General features: G+C 38.3%; 1 long non-coding RNA gene across 4 annotated transcripts in view; it reads left to right on the top strand.

Moving 5' to 3' along the window:
- The window catches only part of LOC109496037, a 102,222-nt gene that overhangs the window by 37,039 nt on the left and 42,108 nt on the right, over positions 1-23,075 (top strand). For 2 of the 4 annotated variants that reach the window (XR_006592202.1, XR_006592205.1), the window contains exon 3: positions 12,742-12,871. This is a non-coding gene — a long non-coding RNA (uncharacterized LOC109496037). Of the gene's footprint in view, positions 1-9,995; positions 10,139-12,741; positions 12,872-19,719; positions 23,017-23,075 lie in introns of those variants that run through there. The other 2 variants (XR_006592203.1, XR_006592204.1) reach the window with 2 other exon arrangements.

Genomic DNA, 23,075 nt, shown 5'->3' with positions numbered 1-23,075 from the left:
AAGTGTTGGCAGAAATGCTCCATTCATTTGAGAATTCTAATTAGTTGAATTTTTAGTATACTAATCGCCATGGCTATAGTTATTTAACCTGGGGCATTAGCCCACTGTGAGATTCATGTCTGTTGTCATGCATATGCTTATTTCCCTTGTAGGAGTAGAAAAATACTTTTCCCTCCACTCTTCTAGGTTCTTAGCTGAAACCCCTCCATAATAAAAAGATCAAACAGGAAGAAAACCAAACAAAAGTTTAATAATATGTGTACTTCTTGTATCTCCATATCATGGAGGCTACCCAGGAAAACTGAGTAATTCCCCCCAAATGGCCTAGACTATCACCTTAAATACCATCTCCAGCTAAAGAAAAAAGATGTTGGGGGTGGGGTGGACAGCCCATGATGGAAAGTTCTCAGGCAAAGCACAGTAAAGGAGGGTATGCTTATTATGCAGATTTAAGTCTCTGCTTTCTCTAGAGATTTACTCATCCCCAACTTCCTATAGGGAGAGAGGGAGACAGCCTTACAGATGGAGATTTCCCTTATAAATGTAAGTGTCTCTTACAAAAGGGTTTTCTTATGTCTGCTGTTGATTAAAAATAATCAGTCTAGGGGCGCCTGGGTGGCTCAGTTGGTTGAGCGTCCCACTTCGGCCCAGGTCATGATCTCACGGTTGACTGTTTCCAGCCCTGCATTGGGCTTTGTGCTGACAGCTCAGAGCCTGGAGTCTACTCGGATTCTGTGTCTCCCAGTCTCTCTGCCCCTCCCCGCTCATGCTCTGTCTCGGTCTCAAAAATAAACATTAAAAAAATTTTTAATAAAAAAAAATAATCAGCCTGAAATAACCGTTTATGTCAAAGAGGCATATCTTAGGGTGGCAAATTCTGCTTGCCTTCGTGCTCTTTTATAACTAACCAGATTATTATCTCTAAATCACTTAAATCTTGCTCTTCTGTTTTGACATCTAGAGACTTTAAAAACTAAGGAATGTCTGCTTACCCTCCATTTAATCTAGTGGGTGGAATAATTTTTCAAGGGGGAAAAAGTGAAAACAATAACTAACTTCCATTTTGACATCACATCATAGAACATACTCCCTTTTCCCTCCTCCCAGTGTCTGTTAAAATAATCCTGGTCAAATCACACCTACTGTTTATTCCTAGAACCTCAAAAGTGAATTTTTTGTTTTATACATGACCTCATCCATCTTTGCTTATGGTACTGTTGTATGTATTTCTTTTCAAGATTTTTTTCTATTTTCAATTCATACCTAAGGGGAAAGGTGCTCGGTGACCTCTAAGTTTTCTTGTAGCTCTCCAAATGTATCGTTTTATAACATTTTCAATAATTAGGTTTTGGCTTTCATTCATGTTTTTAAACATGTGTTTGTGCATGTGTGTGTTTGAGTGGCATTTGATACATTTAAACTATACAAAAAAAGTATGGCTTATGAGCTCCTTGATGGTGAGGACTATGAATCCCAATGGCTGTTTTTACCAAAAAGTTCATGAAACCCAAATCTCAGGGTCCCTCATAGGTAGGCATCCCCTTCCAAGGTTCCTGTTCTCTGGAGACCGGGGGAGAAAGCAGCAGCTCCAGCCACTCATTAAAGGCATGGAGTGTGGCTCCAGACTGGAGTTCACTCTCTGTGCTGGACTAGCTGTTCTCAACTTTGTATTGAAGGGGAGCAAGACGCCTGACCCCAAAATATGCCACTTTGGCATGTGAATTATTTTGAGTTAAGGGCAATCAAGACGTAGCAGATTCAAGAAAAACAAAACAAAACAAAACAAAACAAAACTTTACCTCTCCCTTAACTACCTGAAAGGATTTAGAGAGGAGCCTGGCTCAGAAAGAGAGCTCTCACCAGAGATAACTTTTCTCCCCCTACACCCTCACCACACCCCTCTTCTATGGTCTCCTCTGCCAAGAAGTACACTTCCCAGAATCTTCTTTCCTGAATGATTCTGAGTTTGAATTTGCCACCGAGAGGAATTTGTGTGAGATGTGGAAGGTAGTGGTGAGGAGAGGCCATCGCTCTTGGGAGGCCTTTGATGATGGGTGCTGCAGCTTTTCATACCTCTCAAGGAGTACACGTTTCACGGCTGCAGACTCAGAGAGTTGGTGGAAGCTTCCTCAGAGAAACTCAGGAGTTGTGGCGGTTTGCTGGTGAGATTTGTGAGCCATTTGCTTTGGAGTCAGGTTGTAGCCTTCCTGCCCTTTGTTTCCCCAGCTCTTCCCACACTCTGTGTGTCCTATATAAAATTCTATGAATTTATATATTAAATTGCTTGATTTCTATAATACTTGATAGCAACTCAATTTTCTTAACTGAACGCAGAATGGTAAAGTTGTTGGTATCAGTCATAGGGTGCTCCTTCAGTGCATGTGGCATTGGCTTTGGGCCAGGCAGTGAACAGGAAAGAAATAGGGTATTAACAAGGTGGTAACCCATGTGATGTAGTGGAGAAACATTGGATAAAAGTGTTGCCTATCTTTTTAAAAAATATAATTTATCGTCAAATTGGCTTCCATACAACACCCAGTGCTCATCCCAACAAGGGTCCTCCTCAGTGCCCATTACCCACTTTCCTCTCTCCCCCTCCCCCTCCATCCACCCTGTTTGTTCTCTGTATTTAAGAGTCTCTTGTGGGTTTGCCTCCCTCCCTCTCTGTAACTATTTTTTTCCCCTTCTCTTCCCCCATGGTCTTCTGTTAAGTTTCTCAAGACCACATATGAGTGAAAACATGATAGCTGTCCTTGTCTGTAGTGTTGCCTATCTTAAAATGGAAGGAAAATGTACCCAGTGAACTCATGGCATTGGACACGTGATGAAATTTTGGGGTGATGGTGGGGGGGTCTGGAGCCGATGACCAAGAAATAATTCTTGAAGATGTCTTTGGTGCAAAAAGGTAATTGTATTAAAGCATGGGGACAGGACCCATGGGCAGGAAGAGCTGCACTGGGGTAATGACGGGTAACTCATTATATACCCTCAGGTTGGCAGGGGGTCAGGGATAGAGTAAGTATCTAAGGTATTTTGGAAGCAAGATTTTCAGGACCTTGAGGGGCTAGGTGTTGCTAGGAAAACACCATTTATTACCATTTAATAAAACCTCAGTCATGAGATCCTTTAGATGTATATTGGGGGGCTTATAAGCTTGGAGTATGATTGCCAGAATATATCTTGGGGCAGTTGGGATAAAGGAAGTAGACTTACAGGATACTGGAGGTTGGGATAATGTCAGGCTAAGATTTCCTTTTGCCCGTAGCAAAGTCATTATTGAGGCAGCATGGCAAGCATGTAAACCCCTTTCCTCTGTTCATGGGTAGCCAGGAGTGTCTGAGGAATATCACACATATTCCCCTGGGCAGGAGGGGCAGGTGTTGTTAGCTTGTATTTTGCCCTCAGCTTACCCCACACTCCCTCATCACAAGGTTTCAAGGTGGAATGTTGAGGCCAAGAACTGGTTGTAACAGTTACATTTGATAAGGTGCTACAAAAAATAGATGAGCTCAGAAATGAACCGGCTAGTTTGCAAGCAGAATTGAGAGGGACTGTGGAGGAACCAGAAATTCTGAAATATGTAAGCTTAAGAAATGGAATTAAAAAAAAAATCTCCAAGTAGTAATAGATAAAGTTTAGAAATCCTTTGAGTTAGAAAGGGGCACTTCAATCCTTTGAGTTAGAATAGGGGCACCTGGGTGGCTCAGTCAGTTAAGGGTCTGACTTCTGCTCAGGTCATAATTTGGTGGTTTGTGAGTTTGAGCCCTGCTTCAGGCTCTGTGCTGACAACTCAGAGCCCGGAGCCTGCTTCAGATTCTGTGTCTGCCTCTCTCTCTCTTTCCTTCCCCTGCTTGTGCTCTGTCTCTCTTTCTCTCTCAAAAATTAATAAACATTAAAATAATAATAATAATAATAATAATAATAATAATAATAAAGTCACACTTACAAGTTCTGGTAAGTAAGTAGAAATATGAAGGTCAGTGAGGTCAGTGAATGAAATGCCATCCCTGAAGCTCTCTTATTAATGATCAGGTAGCTATATATTTTTTTTAGTTATCAAGTAGCTATTGAATTTTTCCCGTTTCCTTTAATGCATATCTTGACTATATTTTTATCATAAAGACAAATCCAAAAAGCCATATGATTGTATTAGTTGTACATACCTCCCCTGCTCACATTCTGTCTCTCAAAAATATATATTAAAAAAAAAATAAAGTCTTACAAAGCTTCACCACAGGGCCATAACCAAATCAGAGATATAGCCATCATAGCTTTTGTTAAGACTTCTGAAAGGTCCTTTCATCAGGACGAAATGGCCTTAACAAGGAGACTAAAAGCATGGTCTTATGAAAGCCTGATATGACCAAAGTATCTGAAATGAGGTAGAGATGCAGATTTCCTTTTTTTTTTTTTTAAGTTTTTAAACAAGTTTATTTAGTTTGAGAGACACAGAGAGAAAGAGAGTAGGAGGGGCAGAGAGAGAGAGGAGGGAGAGGGGAGAAAGAATTCCAAGCAAGCTTTGTCAGCACAGAGCCTGATGTGGGGTTCGAACTCATGAACTGTGAGATCATGACCTGAGGTGAAATCAAGAGTTGGACGTTCAGCTGCCTGAGCCACCCGGGCGCCCCGAGATGCAGGTTTCCAAGAAAATTCTTAAAGCTGACTGGGATCGACTACTAACTTCCAGAGTCCTGTGAAGTGACTGTGGCTGAAGTTGACTCCAGCAATGGTAGACAAAGGGAACATCTGGATGCTTGGTCTCACAGCTTGAGACGCTGAATAGGTCACAATTGAGGTTATTACTAGCACTGGAATCTTCACATTCTGAGCCAACAGGTTCCTTTTATCACTGAAGCTATTGTGAGCTTTTCTTTTTTTTTTTTTTTTGTTTTAAGACAAAATCTCCAAATACAAACAATAGTGGACAATGCATGTAAAATGCAATTCTCTAAAATACCATTCGTTCTTTTTGTTCCTTTTGGATCTTGTTGGGTCCTAGTTCAGACTCTCATTTCTCATCTAATTGTTTTTTGGGGGGGGGCTATAATATCTTTTATTTTAATTAGTTAATTCATTCACGCATTTACTCATTTTTAAACAGTTTATTTATTTTGAGAGAAAGAGAATGAGTGTGCAGACATGCGTGTGCACGCGCAGGGGAGGAACAGAGAGAGAGGGAGAGAGAGAATCCCAAGCAGGCTTCCTGCTGTCAGTGCAGAGCCCGACTTGGGGCTAGATTTCATGAACCATGAGATCATGACCTGTGCCGAGATCAAGAATTGGACACTTCACCAACTGAGCTACCCAGGCGCCTCTAGTCGTTTATTTTTATTGAGCTATACTTGGCACACAATGTTACATTACTTTCAGGCGTACAGCATAGTGATTCAGTTTCTGTATATGTTGAGCTCAGTGCAGCTACCATCTGTCCCCATACAGCGTTATTCCAGTGCCATTGATTGTAGTCCCTATGCTGTGCCTCTTATCCCCGTGACTTACTCATTCCATAACCGTGAGCTTGTACTTCCTACTCCCCTTCACCCATTTTGCCCATCCCCCTCTCATCGCAATCACTAAAAGAATATTCCTGCTGCCAAAATTCAGTTTCTAAACCTCAGTTTCCATTCTATAAAGTGGGGGTAGCAGTAGCACTTTTCCCACTTATATGCTTATTACAATAATTATGTAAGATTAGGCACAAAAGAACAGTAGCATATTCTTTACCTAATAACAACTGCTTATAACTGCTTTCCCCTCTCAGGTCCACCGCCCCCCACCTGCCCTTTGCTTGAATGCCTTATTTGCTTCACAACAGATCATGTTATTCTCCTCTTGAAGGAATCTTCACTCCCTGTTAAGTAAAGGTGACATTCCTTAGCATGACTTTCAAGGTCCTATACCTATAGCCCCAGTCCACTCTGGGAGGTTTTTGTTGTATGTGGAACAGACTGGGGACTTCCATCTCCTTATTCATGGTGTCCCTCAAACTGGGCACTTTCTTGGCTTCTCAAAAACTCTTTAGCACGTATCTTGCTAAAGAAGCCCTCTGAGATCTCCACATCTAATTTCTATATCCCCTGTAGCACCACTGTGCTCTGCTTGCATTTTGTCTTAGTATTTATTCTACTTTTCCCCTTTTTTTTTTTTTTTTTTTTAATCGATGATAATACAAGGAGCCCAGTTTGGCAGGGCTCATTGAAGACATCAGCCTTTTCAGGTCCCTCCTTAAAAAAGGATGTCCTGGCTCCCATCCACATTAATACTGTTTGTTTCTGAGCCAATTACTGTGACTTCCTTATGTCCATTCCTGCTCTCATCTTTCTGGGGTATCAGCTTTTCTTTCTTTTCTTTCCACGCTCATTTTTCTCTTTGGATAAAGTCACTGTTTCATTCGATATATATTTCCGGAGCACTTTCCAGGTGCACTATCAAGACAAGCAGGTACACTCGCCTCTGCCTACAGGAAATGTTCACCCTCGTTGGGGAGGGGTGGTGGGAGTGGGAATAATAAATAACAAATAAATAAATGGATGAGAACATTTCAGAGTAAGACAAGGTATGAAGAAGGTAGATCAGGGAGATGTGATACAGAAAGAACATCATGGTTAGATGTCCAGAGTTGAGTAGTGACGAATGATTCTGTTTTCAACAGTGGCTCAGCTCCTTGTGTGATGTATGTGCCCTTCTTGAATCTCCGGGTCCTGCAGCCCTTTTTGAAACTGCACCTTGTGATGTGACCACCACACACGAGGCCACAGAAAGGTCTGCGCCCTTAAAGTGGAAGCATTCATTTGACGAGGCTGGCATTTGGCTGCGGGCTGAGTTAAGTCTCTAAAGGGCTGCAGTAGTCAGGACTCATGATACGCTAGACTCTCTCTTTCCCTCTGATTTTTCCAAAATGCGGTGTGGAACTAAAAAAGGAAGACATAAAAACAATTTTCTCCATGAAGAGAAAGAAGCCTTCGCATGTTTTCTTGTGCCGTATTTCTTGACTTGACAATGATCTTGAAGTTTATAAATTGCTCCTCCAGCTTCTCCTTTCTCCTGTGTCCCTTTTCTTCTCTCCATTTCAGCTGGCATGCGATTTGTTCTTTCCCTAAGTTATTCAGTGGAAACTGGAATTTAAATTTATTTGGGAAGATCTATGTCAACTTTACTCTGCGGGGAGGGTGGGGTCGGGAACCAAGAGCCTAATAGATAGGACTTCACACTATAGACAAGGGTTTAAGAATGGATAAAGTCAGATGGTTCTATGTAATAGCATGTAGTGTTGGGATGGCCTTATTTAAAGGGGAGAAATGGAATGGGATTTTCTTATTTAAAGCTCTAACTTCTTTGGGAAATGACTTCTACTCTGAAGCATCACAAAACAATTTCTTGCTAAAGTCAGATGCAACAAATTATGTTTTCCTGTATTAGAGTTAGTGAAAACTCTGAATTCTTAAAATAGAAAAATGTTATCTAATGTTACTGCTTTTGTTTTTTAAGTCACTGTTTTTTAAGTCTCTGTTCATTGTGACTCTCCTCTGAAGGTGCTTTAAGTTCATCCAGGCTAGTTGTGAGTGTAGTTCAGAATCTGTTTCTACAAGGAATAAATGTTTATGAAATTACATCCATCCTAAAAGAAGACATTTTAGCACAAATTAATTTATTCATACAAGTTATAGTGATTCATTTGCTTGGGTTCCTAGGACTTTACCTTTGCATCATGTCTTGTGTGTCCTTTGAGATATTTTTGAGAGTAATTCTTTAAACAGGATGTGTGCTTCAGCATAAGATGTAGATATGTGATTAATAGAGGTTTAAAAATATGTTTTTGCAAATTGCTTGCCTCCCCCCTTCGCTAATTTGTCATCTGTGCTAAGTGGATGTGGAGACAATTTAACGAATACAATTTACCACAGACTTTAGTAAAAAATAAATTTGATTCTGGAGCACCACAAATTGTAGAATCTCGGAAATGAAAAGAACACTGAAAGGTCATCTGGTTTGTCCTTCTTCATTCAGACAGGTTTGCACTTCTCATTACAGCTGGGTGAGAATCTATCCTAATTCTGAAGACATCCTGGAAAGAGGACTCACCAGCTTTCTCGTTATTGCTAATGTGAAACATCCATCACTTGTGGAAAATTTGTCTGAAGGACATCTAATTTCCTCATACTGGAGTTTATCCCATTTTCTTTAAATGAGTCTTCAATGACGACCACATAAAATTTCTGTGAACCAACCATTTCAGAGAAATGAGATTGAAGAAGGTGGTGGGTATAAAATGGTTAGAATGGGGTCTGGAACATAATGGGTTCTCTTAATGCCATAATAATAATTATCATGATTATCCTCAGGGTCTTTGGTGATAAAGGAACGTCAGGTGATTTGGGGATTAGCTGCTCTGATTGCCTGGTGGTGTCGTATCCCGAGGCTGCCTCCTGGCTCAGGGGAAGGAATGCATGATTAATGGTTGACACAGGGGATGGCAGAGGGCATAGAAGGAATGGTGACACTGGTGCCAGCTGTTTGTCATCCCCATGATGATGACCGCAGGCTCTTGGCAGGCCGGGACCCCAACTTATTAGTTTTGGGTCTTTAGGACTTAGCACAGTGCCGAGCATAAAAAGACACAATATGAATTGAATAGTTAAGTGTTGACTATTATGAAAACCACTCGACAAAATATTTACGTTATAAATGAGTATTATTCCTGTCTTTCAGTATGATTTATAACTTTAAAAAATTTGACCTTGAACTTATTGCTGTTTCTCAGGCCAACCTTCTCTTTCATCTTTTGCATTCTCTTTTATTTGGACACAGGGGTCATTGTGCCTCTCCTCTGAAGGTGCTTTAAGTTCATCCAGGCTATTTGTGAGTTGTAGAGTCCAGAATTAGACTGTGTCTCATTACAACCTTGAGCATTGTGTTGAGTTCTGATATTTCATGCTCTGTGGTGATGCTTCCCGGCATCACACTGGTTTTGTGTGCATGTGAGGAATGATAAAGTTGACAGCCTTGTGAGGTGTCACAGTGTTTCGGCTAATGGAATCAGAGGCTTCCACGCAAAATTTTGCCCTGATCAGAGTTGCTGACCAGTTTGCAAATCAGCCTCTAAAGTTCTTGCTAGGGGGCTTTATCATCTTTCGCTCTCAGAAGACAACCAGAAGAGTCATCAGGGTTGAGGAATGCAAACCATGGGGCTGGGGTAAGGACTGTTTGGGATCCAGGACTCTCTCTGTTCTTCCAAAGCTGCCTGAGTTAAACCAGTTAAACCCGTCTGCTTACACGAGGAGGTCGGAGATGAGAAAAGGTGAAAAGGGAGCAAGGAAATCCTTTTTAGTTCTCTTAGCATAGATTCTATGATATTATTCCCCTTCCACCTCCATCTTTTTGTGGCCCAATCTATGCATTGTAGGATTTGTGTTTCTAGGGCTGAGGAGGGTGAATGGGGTAGACTGGAGCAGAAAGAAGAGACCGTATCAAAGGAGCAAGAATTTTGTATTCACCTCGGTCAACAGGGGGAGGAGCCGAGTGCTGCTTTTATTCCATTTGTCTTAGGTTAGATGGAATTCTGGGAATGTGACTCTTCCCCTGACAGCTCCCCATTGTTTCTCTCTCTGTGTCTCTTGAAGTTTCTGAAAAGGAGGATTCTGGAAACGGACTGTGGGGGATAGAATGGAGAAGCTTATGTGGGAAAAGATTTACATTTCCTCCTGTGGCTAGATTGCCATTGCCCTAGGGGCTGCTGACCCTCTGGGGTGACCAGAGAATCCTATGGACGTTTTGACTGACCCAGCTGCTCCTGGGTGGGACCTTTAAGCCTGGAGAGTGTGAATACAGCAGACTTTTGAGGATCCCTCTGTCCTCCTCAATGGTTTTGGATCTTGAGCATTAGCCCAGAGCCAGAAGGGCTCTTGTAGACTGATGAGCAGTGAGCACATTTCTCCTTGTCTCATGTTTAGAATCCTGCACTGAGTTTCTCTACATCACCTCTTATGTCCATACAGATTGCATCCTTTATGTGTGCTTCCTCCTCTTTTGAGTGAAATGACAGCCAGATGGGGCCCTCTTGCTTTCAGGAAGATGTGTGGTGGCACCTGAGCTAGGGAAGCAGAGGGAGTGAATGGAGAAAAGCGTCATCAAGACCAAGGTCAGCCCATTCTTCTCGTCACTCCTTTCCCCTCTGTCACCAGTACAGGAGTTGGGCATCGAGAGTCTGGGCACTCTGTAGTCACATCTGTGTTGGGCCACAAATATACTGGCAATACTTTACTCAATATTTATAATCATCTCATTAATTTAACTCAGGCAAGTGCCCTTGGCATGAAGAGCAGGAAAATGTTGCTGTGGAGAGTTGGAATTTCTTGGAAGGTATCATCCTTGAAGCTTTTAGACTATTCAACAAAGGTCTTTAAGACACATCCCTAGTGCTCTAACAAAGTAAGGAAATTTCCTTTGATGGGAAGGCAGCATAGCAAAGCAAGGAACCAGCACTGGCCTAGACAGTCAGGTGTCCAAACTAGCCAGATGCCTGACTCAAACTTTTGGGTTTACTAGCTGTGACCTTGGGCAAGCTACTTAACTTCTCTGTGCCTCAGTTTCCTCCTTTGTCAAATGGTGGATGTTATTGTCAGGATTAAATAAGCAAATATATGTATAGGTCTTGGTGCATAGTAAGTGCAATATAAGAGTTTGTTAAATAAGCCTCTCTTCTCACTATCCGCTAACCTTTTGCTTTGGAGAGCCTGACTCAATCGGTAGTTTGCTTCACTGGTCAGGCAGGGCTGGGTATCTAACTTGTGGGGCCTAATACAATATGAAAATACAGGGTCCCTGGCTCAAAAGTTACTAAGAATATCAAGATGGCAAAAGCAGGGCATTAAATTAAGTGAGGGCCGTTCAATGTGTCTGTACCCTGAGCAACTGCACAGGTCGCGTATGGATGCAGCTGACCTTGGGCGCAGGAGTTAAGACTTGATTTACCCAACAAGGGCTGTCCTGAATTGGTTTCAGGAATGGCAGTTGGGAGACTGCCTCCAAAATCTTTGATGAGCTTACCCGGGTTTCAGCAAGATGCTTTGCACTGAATTTTTAAAAAATATAAACCAAGTGACATACATCTGTAGGCTATCTGAGAGGGTTCATTTGAAAAGGAGAGTAAGGGATCCAACTTTTTTTTTTCCCCCAGGCTGAGCGGTTCTATCCAAAAGCTACCTGCCTCAACAGTCAGTAATGAGGTGTCAAGAAACCATGGATTGTTGGGTGGCGGGTGTGTGCGTCATGCTTAATGCGAAGTGACTTCATGCAGAGAAGTGAAATGACACAGATGATTCATTTACACATTTATTTTCTATCTTGCTTATTCTACCAGACTGAAATGGAGAACAATGCCAGCAATTTTATAGACATTTTGACATAAAGTAAACAAGTATTTTGATGTTGAACAATTGTACAGACTACTACATGCATATAAGTATGCTGATTGGTGCAGAAATACTGAATTGATCAGCAAAACTACTAATACAAAATCACATTTTCTTTTTATGGAGTTAAAATGCAGCAGATATGGGGACATTGATACAAACACCATTAAATGGGAGAGAAAGGCATTGTATTAATGGTGCAGGATGGACAGCTGAACAAACACGCGTATGCTAAATCGTATCTCTTCACAAAACTGAAATCAAAACACTTTGTGTGCAAATATGATGAAATAAAGCATGTTGATGCAGTGAATGACACTAGACGAGACTTACCACTTATGCGTAAGCTTTAGCTTTTATCGAGAGTTTGTATTAAAAGTATTTCAACATAGTATAAGATGAAATGCTAATGCTATTATGTGTGTGGGCAGGACAGGATAACCCAACTGAGAAATCTTCGAACATAAAATACTGATTGTGCTTCTTTTTCTCTGCAGCATTCAGAGCATTCATAGAGTAGTATGAAAACCCTCTAAAACATTGAAGTTGATAAAAGTGAATGATGCTTCATGCGACTGTACCTATAAATCTAATCCATGTGTAATAACATGGAAATATGAAATTGTATTACTTAATGTACACAGCAATTGTAGGAACTATTCATTTAACTTGTAATGTCTGTTACTCTATATTCCTTAGGCTTTAAAAATAATTTTCAGTCTTTTTAATTTGGGAGATGTTAAGGACTTAATAGAAACTATTAAAATCTCTACAACTTGAGAAACAAAAAAGAATAGGTTGCATGTCAACCTGTTTTGTAGGGAAATCACCCATGATTTTTCCCAGCAAGGCTTTTTATGTGCATTAATTACTGATAGCTTTGTAGTTTTGCCATAAGGTTTCATACACTTACTTTGTAAATCTTCACAGAGTTGTCCTGAGTTTAACAATAAGATTATAATTCTAACATTAAACATTGAATGAATGAATTTGGGAGTTAGACATAGTTGTTTTTTTACTAATATATGACTCTATTTAACCAAAAAAGCAATGGATGATACAGGCTCTCCCTCCTGATTCTAAACACACTCATATTCACATGCACACATGTACAAATACATACAGCCTTCCCAAAAGTCAATCAACTTTTCAAAAAATATACACTGTGAACTTTAGTTTCCCCCCATTTAACTCAGCTGCAGGTTTGCGTTTTTCTATTAGCTTTTCTTTTTTTCTCTCTTCTCCCTCTCCCTTCTCTTCTTCTTCCTTCCTCTTCACTCCCACCTCCCAAGATGTGGCCTTTGAAAATCTATGTATGTTAATTTTGTAGATTTCCAACTTTAGTTTTTGGAGACCGAAGTGAAAATAACGTTATCCTCTTGACTACTGGACAGCGCTACATGGGTCACTCCTGAGGAATGTCTACCCTTGGACTAGTGAAAACAGCTAATGTAAGACAGGTGAGAATGCACTACAATATCCTCCTTTTGTTTTGCACATAATAGTGGTGAAAGAAACCATTTAAGGCAGTTCTACAATGGCAATGGAAAACGATTTAAGCAACTAAATAGGAAAATTGGTAGCTATTTTTCTTTAGTTAGTAGGCAACGCTTTTTAAACTGAATTATTCGACATATTTAGACTATGTAGATGTGATATAGAGATTTGTTTTACAAGCCTGAAAAGACAGTTAAAAAATACTACTTCAGTATTTATGGTAAAAAATGCACAGATGGAAATGATTCAGTGGGCCATTTTAACTAACGGCATTACTGTACTGCCTCAGCCCTTTTTTGGGCTAGGTGTTGAGTAAGCAGTTTATAGTCACTTTTGTTCTGTGGCCTATGTACAGGACACTGTAACACAGTGTGTTGACATAATTAGATGAGACAATCACTCTGGCAGCTTTTAAATGCGGCAGACAATGGACAGTCAACATCGAGCTTTTACATAAGCTATGTAGAGACAGGTAATAAATACATTTAGTGAGCTGGTCGGATGGCATAGTGCTTTACCTGAATACTATTTAAATAAGCTAGGATCTTTAGTTTTTGCGAGAACAGGTAGGAACACAGTATTCGTTAGGCTATAACTAAATAGTAAGACCTAAGCTGTCGTGCAATTCTGCTTTAGAACACGAATTATTTTTCTAAGCATCTGAAGTTGGTTGAAACCCCAAACTAAGGAATATATTATACTAAAGCTTTCATAAAATTACTAGGCAAAACAAAACAAAACCCCCATTAAAGTAAAAACACGATTTTCAGTTTACCAGTGATGGATACTGGATATCTGAAGGTGAGATTTTAGTGTATCTTGGAAATTCCTTTGCAGATTCAGTGGAAGGTCTTCCCCAAGTCAGTCTGTCTCTAATTTTGGAGATAGCTGCACCCTCCGATTCCCTCTAATTTGCTTGGAGTCGTTGCACTTAGTGTAAAGACTTTGCAGCGGGCTGCATCATATATAGTCCCTGGTCATGACTCAGCTCTGAAGCTCCTTGTAGGAAATCTGGGTTCTACGTAAATTTTTTGTGACATGGCATTTTAAATAAAATGAAATAGAAAATGAACCTCCTCCTCTGTTACCTTTCTTCATCAGTAAAATTTTAACATTAACAAAAAGGCAAAACAAAAAGTCTCTGGTAAAACCTAATGATAATCTATCCTTTAGAATATGAAAACAAAATTTAATAAAGAATTCTTTTTAACACTGAAAGCTTTTATTCTCATTTTATAGTTTATTCTGGCAAATAGTCAATTATGGTAAATCTAGAACCAAATTTGGTTATGAATTACTATATATATATATATACACATATATACATATATATATATGTTTACAAATATTTAAAGCATAAAGATGCAAGAGTATGTTGAATATTTACATGAATAAGTGTGTTTAATTTTTTGGTAATAAGGAGAGTGTAAAAGAATCTTCAGATAGATAAAGCTAAAGTCTTATAATTGTAGGCAGCTGATTTTTCTTTAGGAGAAATTGACATTTTTCTATTAAACATTAAAAATGTAAAGCTGTTAAGTAAAAAAAAGAATGCATTACCTAAGTTTTCATAGCATGTTATTTGTCCAAATAATGTCAATTTCTTTTTAAAGCCACATGAGGTGGAGATACATATATATATATGTATGTGTGTGTGTATATACATATATGTATATATGTATGTATATATGTATGTATGTGTGTATATACATATACACACATACATACATATATACATACATATATATACATACATATATACATATATGTATATACACACACATACATATATATATATATACATAAACAAGTAGGATACATATGTATGTAATTTAGCAAATAAAATATTCTCTATTTTAAGGTAACAGGGAGTGGAAATCTACATTTATACTCACACACATTTTGAGTGAAAATCTATATTTATACTCACACACATTTAAGATTTTGACTGTTTAGAAAGCCACAGAAAAATTTTAGAAGACTAAATAATTAGCACACAAATGCAAGTTGAATGATTTCTTTTGGAATAGTTTCAAAAAAGAAAACAAATACCTCCTGTCAGGTTTGTGGTAGGTGGTTAACTATATACTATCTAGTTTAATTTATAGTAGCCTTTTTTAAGAAACTCATAGTAAAATGGGAAATATTAATTTCAAATGACCACCTAAAGATATTTTTATACAAAGAACTTAAAAAGAAATCTTAATCCAAATCTGAATTATTTCTAATTGGAAGTACAGCAAAGTACATTATTTCAAGATGGCCTTTTCTTCACCCCTAATATCTTTTGCTGAAGTTCTATAAATTACTATTACAATTTTGGCCAAGAAGCATATAAAAACTACCAGAATAATATCCGTTTTCCCTGATTGAAATGTTTGTTACCATTGAAAAGAAAACAGGGTTATATTGGTATTTTCCTTTTTGGATACTGCCCTAAAAACAGACACATTAATTGGTTGCACACGGAAATTTAGTGGAATGTGCATTTAGGATGATACCTGGTAACAAATCAGTGGCTTAGACACCACTTTTCTCATCAACCTAGTTATTTACCTTTGAAGTTCAAGAACTTACTAGAGGCTTTAAAAATGATTCTTTTGTTAATAGGGAGAGAAATATATAGTGTCATTGCTTTGTTGGTCAAACTGTATCATCACCCTGTGTTGACACTTCCTTTGTCCTTAGGCTTCTCTAACCACTGGACAGCTTCCTGTTACTCTTTGCTATGGGCTTCAAGTTGCTATTGCTAATGGCTCAATTGGTCCTGCCCTTGACTTGATACCTGAAGTACCATAATCAGGCAGACCCTAGGGAAGGATTACTGGTGGGCACTACAGACAAGAGTGAAATTGAAAACCTGGATGAGCAGGATCTGAGTTTGATCAAAAGAATCTGTTTCCAAAACAGGATCGTGAAACTTGAGAGGAAAGTAGAAGGGAGTGAGGTCAAGTCCCTTCTATAAATGGTTTCCGTTGTAACCCCGGGCACAGTAGGTGATGTTAATAAGTTGTCCAGTAACTTCCCATTTGAACACGTTTTTCCACTTACCCTCACTTCTTCAAACAAAACAAAGCAAGCAAGCAAACACTCAAGCAACGATATAAAACAGAAAAGCTTTCGGATTGAAAACAAGGTGCTAAGAGCGAGATATAGTCTTTAAACAGTCAAATGAAAGATTATTAAAAATGCTTCAGTGTGCTAATGGTACCTTATGTTTGCTTATAAACCTTTTCTCTACACTCACTGTTGAATTTTTAATAGTTTAATATAATACCTCTTTAAAATTGCATAAATTTGAAATGTGGCTATTGTACGACAAACCTGAATGTGTTGTAAATTATAGGTTTTCTTTTTTTTCCTTTCTTTGGTCTTGAACTAAATAGGAAAATTCTGCCAATTCTTTTTTTTAATTGGGGGTGGAGGGGGAGAGAGAGAGAGAGAGAGAGAGAGAGAGAGAGAGAGAATCCCAAGCAGGGTCCACGCTGTCAGCTTGATCTCACTACCCTGAGATCATGACCAGAGCCAAAATCAATAAGTCGGACGCTTAACCTAATGAGCCCCAGTACGTATACTTGCTATATATGTGTTTTCTTTCTAAAAATCCTCCTGACTTCAGTTAAACATTATGATGTATTTGCAGGTTAAAATCAGCCTAACCCATATGCTATAAATAAGAATGTTAGAAGCCTCTTGGTTTAAAGATGGCAGAAATCTGGCTGTAACAGAATTTCTGGCCAGCACCCACAGATGTCTCTTGGGAGTTTAGAAACCATCTATTTTTTTCACCAGGGTAAATTCAGGGGCAGTTTGGGTTCTATTCGTAATCTTCAGACAGTGGAAAATGGAGACTGTGGGCTTTGGCGTTAATCAACCCAGTGGCTTTGTCTTCACAGGTTCATGATTCTTAAAGAAAAAAAAAAAAAAAGAATCACTCTTTCACATTCTCTCTAGCTTCCCACTCATAGTGGAAAGGTCAAAGTAGCATTTACTGTGCAGCCAGAGTCCACACTGGGGCTCTGCTAAATATTGAGCGAAACTTGTGATTCTATTTTGATTTGAAGGCGGCAGGTAGAAATATTCTGAAAGCGCTTTGCAGAAAGTAGCAAGAGTTTTATCAGATATTTTGGAAAAAGAAAAACTGAGAAATGACCACTGAAAAACAGGTCTCCAAAAATGTCTAGGATGTAGTTTTGATTTTGGCTATATGCATATGTAATGGAAGTTGTAAAATGATAGAAAATTTTCTTTCAAATTCTCAGTACCATTTCTTTTCTAGGCAAATAGAGAATTCCACTTTCTCTCAGATTGACCACTAGGAGGTGCTCAACATGAAGAATAAAAAGCAGAGGGCAGCCCATGACCTCTTTTCTGAATTTGTGTGTTTGCCTCTGGACTCTTTTCACTATTCTGTGTCTGTTTCCCTGAATCTCAATTTTGAAAGTAGATTTTTATTGGTTGGTATGCCACCTCAAAATATTTTTAGGTTAAGATGAAACAAAAATAACTAAAAGAAGAACGATTTAGGCATATCGTTTGCCAGCACTGCCCATAGTGGATGGGAGATAAACTACTTGCTCAGATCGGCATTACGTTTTCACCAGATCAGCAGGTTGTGATGGCTTCTGGCACAGCATATAGGCTAAGATTTTTAAAAAATCAAATGAAACAGTTATGTGAGTATAAAAATGATTTTCAACATCATTTTTGCTAGAATAGTGTTTCCTTTGGTGGAAGAGGGCAATATCTACATTGAAATACACCGTCACCAGATTTCAGACAGCTAGCTCTAATTTTAAGCATGTATGTTTAGAGAGTGTATGTGGTGGTCATTCAGATTCTAGACTGGGGAATGAAATCATTTGATTCTGAGGGAGCATAAAAATAGATTATAGGAATTTTCAGACTATAAACTCAAGCATACTATTTCCAGCCCTCCCTGTGGAATTGGATTTCGCTTGGGAATATAATCTTTTTAAATAGAAATCTCTAGTAGACTGTAAAATTGAGGGATAAACTGTGCATAAATTAATTTCTGGCACATGGTAGAGCATAAATGTTAGTTGAATTAAATATTTTATCACAGCAATCTGGAAGTATCTGTTAAATCATAAGAAACAAATTCTTCAGGACAGAGATTAAAATTGGAATTATGGTCTCAATTGTGAATTTCATGTCAATAGTAAGTCTAAATTTTATGAAAGTACATACATGTACCTAATATAAATTTCTATGTTTAAAAAACCTCTTTAATTTACTCACACATTTCTTTACCTTTCTTCCTTTTTTTGGTACTTGTATCCTTTGCTGACCTTGAGCTGTCTTATTACTAAGAGAATCTCCCCCACTTCCCTTTATATGTGTATTTATAGATTAAAACCTTTTGAGACTTAATAATGAAGAGATTATACATTAATGGTAATGGTAAATAGGACTTATGCAACTAACTCAGGCTGTTTTTAAAAAAGGCACGTAAAAGAATCAATTATTGAAATCAATAGCATTATAATGCAGGGTGGCATTCTATTATAGTAAGAACTAACTTCAGTAATATAGAACCATGGTTTTAGAGTTGGGGCCTTCCCTCTTTCCTATCAGGGCAGGGACTTTGAATGTGTCCACTTTTTACTTGGATATTATAGAATCTTCTTTTTCTTTTTTTTTCTTTTCTTAGTTCTGTTTGGGTGAGGACAATTACAATGGAAAGATACCCAATGTATTTTCAAATTTACATGGACCTCGTGAATAAATCCTTTGAGTCAAGCTATATAATTGAATTTTAAATATCCTGCATTTAGAAACTTAGAGGGCTAAACAGAGAATAGTGATACATTGCTAAAATGTTGCCTATAGTTAATGGGAATTAAGAAAAACCTTTAAAATGGTTGTTTTTAACCGCATAACCATCATCAAACTATTAAAATATAAAATGTGTTATAGACTTTTCACTGGTATTAAATCTTGCTCTAGTTATTAGTGTTAGACCATTAGCTATTTTGACAAGCAATATATCCGATTAAAAATTATTTTTCTATTTATCAGACAATACGGATAGCAACCTCACTCAATCAGGTTAACAATTTGTCTCACGTGTAATTTAAATTGTGATTCAAAGATAATTACGTATCAGATTTACATTCATACCATCTTGTCTGTTTCTTAGGAAAACAGTTTGTTGGAAAAGTATTTCACTTTTTCTGGTCATATGCTTCCCTGGTTTAATAATTGAGTGATTTTTTTTCCATGTTCAGAAAGAGACATTTTTCAGTGACCCAAATGATCCTCAGCCTGGTTGTAAATGAGGCCAGGCAGTTAGCTCCGTGAAGTTAAGGGTTGTACTTTACCACCAAGCACAGTACCTTCTATGGAATACAGGGGTGCTCACCTAGTATTCACGGGTGTAATACCTAGTATTTAGTAATATTGGGGTGCTCACCTAGTATCTGCCGAATGAACGAACAATGAAATAACAAATTCAAGTAGACAAAATATTTGAACTTAGGCTAGAGGCAGTTCTAAAATTCTACTTGTTTTTGTTCAGAAAATCAAGTGGCTTCCTTGAGCCCTCTGCCTAATAAGTATGTCATGTTACATCATGAGCTATGGATTCTTTTCTTTAACCCAGGCGTGTGGCTCTTAAAGCGAGAATTCTAAATTTGTCAAACGTATGTGCTAAAGACAGTCAATATCACTTATCTCTAGTCATTACCATTTGGCATGACCCACTGCTGCTTTAAGCAAACTGCAGGACTGTAAATGCACTTCTAGGTTTTTTTTGTTTTTGTTTTTGTTTGTTTTTACATAATTTCAGATATTAATAGGAAAAACCATAATGAAATATACTATCGTATGTTGGAATGCTGAACTTGATGCCAGACGACATGGATGAGGCCACGTTCTACTATTCACCAGTGACCTGTGTCAACGTGAGCAAAATGCATAACTTCTCTGGTCCTTTATTGATAAATGATAGCTAATTCAGAAGACTGTCGTGAGGATTAAGTTCAACAAGAAATTAACTAGAAGGTACTCTACATATATAAGGCTTTTTTTTTTTTGATATTCAAATTCCAAGTGAAAATAGTTGAATTGTTGGCTTTCCCCAGCTTGTGTCTACATGAGAGTGAGACTGTTTTGACAAGAAATTAATGGGAACAGACATTTGGCATAAATTCTCCTTGTAACCAGATCTAGTCATATCAGGATAATGTTTGATCTGAATGCTGGCTTCAAAGCAGTTGGTTTTGCCAGAGTGGAGAAATTTCTAGTGGAAATATTTAGAGACCATTTAGGTCAACTCCAGGGACTCACTCAATTATGCCACTCTTGTATTTGCGATCCAACCCGAGACATTTATCCATGTTCCCATTTCTATACTTTTATGATTGATCTCAGTTTTTGAGCTAAGGTGATCTTGTGGCAATTTTCACTGGTTGTTAAGATAGCTAGAAGAATCAAGTTAACCGTTCTTGAGATTGTGTTCTTTTTTCATTCATTCAAATAGTCTCTACTCACTGAAGTTTGTCCTTGGTCACTGAGCTAGCTACCAATGATGACACTTTCCTAGCAGCAGAAACTTCCCAGGGTCCTCAAGGAGCCAATCTATGTCCTTGTCATCCATGCAGTGCTTAAACTAGGGATATATTTTCCAGGGGGGTACAAAAGAGGTATAGGAAGTTATAAGAGTATCAGTTTTACTAGTTGATAAGCAATATAAAACATCATTTCTTTTATATTGAAACATATGGAGTAAAATGCAGCATTTACATGGATTTTTAATGTAAAAATAAGACTTTGAAAGAATTCTGTGCTTGGCATATTTGCAGACCATCTCAGGCATACACACGTTCATTCTCTGCGTCAGGTGCCGTTCTTTGAAAAGGTTTAGCAAGTGCTGCAGAAGTGCATTCTGGGATCCCTTAGTTCCCAAACTGCCTCCCTATGAAACAACAAAGTCAGGTTTTTGTTTTGTTTTGTTTTTGTTTTTTAGAGGAGCATTTTTTTCTTTCCTAACTGAAGACTTTTAGGCTCAGAAGGGCTAAGAAGAAGTGAAGGCCAAGCTTTCCATAAGATGTTCTTGAAAACTCTTTGAAACTAAAAAATATATTAAAGGGAAAAAACTTTTTAGGGAAAATGCTTCCAGGGTGCAATGTTTAGGATTCCTTATCTAGGCAAGGTTTCTAACATTAAGCATTCTGGAGCAAGGGTCTCAGTAGAAAGCCTAATGGACACATGAAAGTGGGCATTTGTGAACCATCGGGGCAATAAGACAAATCCACCTGTGCATACAGATAAATTAAAAAAAATTTAGCTCAATAACATACATTAAAAAATAATTCATGAGACTATGTAAAGAAAATGCTTTTCATAACTTATTTGCTCTTCTAACAGCAGACGTAACTGACTTAAAAAACTCTAGGTAGAAAATTCAAACACTCTAGATTTACAAAAACAGATCAACATTTTGCTTTAGACACTGAAATAAGTATGAATAATGTAAATATCAATAGTTAATGACCACAAACCCGACAGGTTGTGTTTTGAGACAAACATGAAAACCTTAAGAAATTCTAAGCACAGTGAAAAAGAAATATTTAAAATTGTTTTTTAGCAGTAGGGATGCTTGGATCTCAACTAAGCATCTAACTTGTTTTCTTATCTGAGATATAATGACCAGATTCTGCTAATGAATGTTACTCCTTAAAGCCTGATGATCTAAACATGTGGGTGGTCTTTTCCAGTGTTTTTATCATAATTTGAAAAACAGAATAAAATTTAGCATTTTTTCTTTAAATAAAAGTTGTGCTTTACATTTGGTCCAGAATTTTCCCAACTCTTTCCATAACCACACACACACATACATACACACGCACACACACAATGCACACACATACATACAAAATGCATTATGCTGAGGCAAAACTTGGACGTTCCTGAGAAACCAAAGAATCATATTAATTTGGAGTCTTAAGGGAGCCTAGAAATAGTTTTGTCTGGGTTTCACTGGTGTAAAACTGAGATTTAGAGGTTTACAAGGCTTGTCCAGCATCACACATCTGGTAGTTGCAGATCTGGAATCAGAGCCTTAATTTCCTGCGAAGCAAAATGCATTCAAACGGCCTGGGTTCTTAGTACAGACGTCACCAGCAGGGTAACCACCAGCAAGTGTTTTAAGTCCTCTGGATTTCAGTGTTTTCAGTGGAAAATGCTGGAAGTGGCTTTCAATAACGGTGATCCTGATGATGCTTGGGGACGTTGGAAACATGAGGGTGTTTCCAGTTGCTGCACTTACTGGCAGGTGCTATGGCACCTGGGGCCCTCCCCAGGCGGCAGCCGTCCCTCTCCCCACTGGGAAATACTGGGTGACCTGTTGCCAGGCCATAGATAGCTGTCTATCTGTGAGAGCGGTGGCAGTCTCACTTAAACAGCTTTGCTTTTAGTTCATCAAAAACCACGTTTGGAATTGCCATTTTGGCATATCTGCATTCTGTCTTTAGTTCTTTAGACAGAACAGTTGATGTTGGATACAAGTGGAAAATACAATCATCTTTAGATGGCCAACATACAACTGAAAAAAGAAAAAAAAGAAAAAGTGATTTCCAAATGTGGAGTGACATTAAAAAAAAAAAAAGTTTAGTTGGATAGCCTTTGAAATATTTTCAGGTTTTTAGGCTGTGGCAGGATATATAATTGGAAAAATTTCAAGCTTAAATTTCAAATTTGTTGATATCTGGTCATTAAATCTTGCCTATTTTCATGATTTATAAATAGAACCACAAATGCCACGAGTAAGCAGAAGCACAAAAGAAAAATGCACCCTATGAATTATGTCACAATAAAAATACTGTATTCCTTTAAACAAATGTACTTATAAGAGCTTTATGACCCAAAGCAAGATATGTGAGATGGTTTAAGAAGAGGTTGCAATTTCGCAACAAGAAGTCTGTACAGCCCCTCGGGGCAGTAGCTGTGAAGGAAGTACCTGTGTCTCAGAAACTTGTTTCCGTATGTTCTTGACAATTTTGCATCCCAGGTCCCATTATTTACAAAGTTAGGCATTTTGCAAGCTCAAAGCACCTTGATCCTCATAATTATGAATACATGCAGTGACATTTCATCCTTTCATGTGCAAATTCTAAAATTCATTGTAACAGAAAAGCAAAAAGT

The sequence above is a fragment of the Felis catus genome, chromosome F2 (assembly GCF_018350175.1).
Source record: "Felis catus isolate Fca126 chromosome F2, F.catus_Fca126_mat1.0, whole genome shotgun sequence".
Lineage (NCBI taxonomy): Eukaryota > Metazoa > Chordata > Mammalia > Carnivora > Felidae > Felis > Felis catus.
Note: the sequence above shows the minus strand (reverse complement) of the source record. Positions and strands in the feature narration are given on the sequence as shown.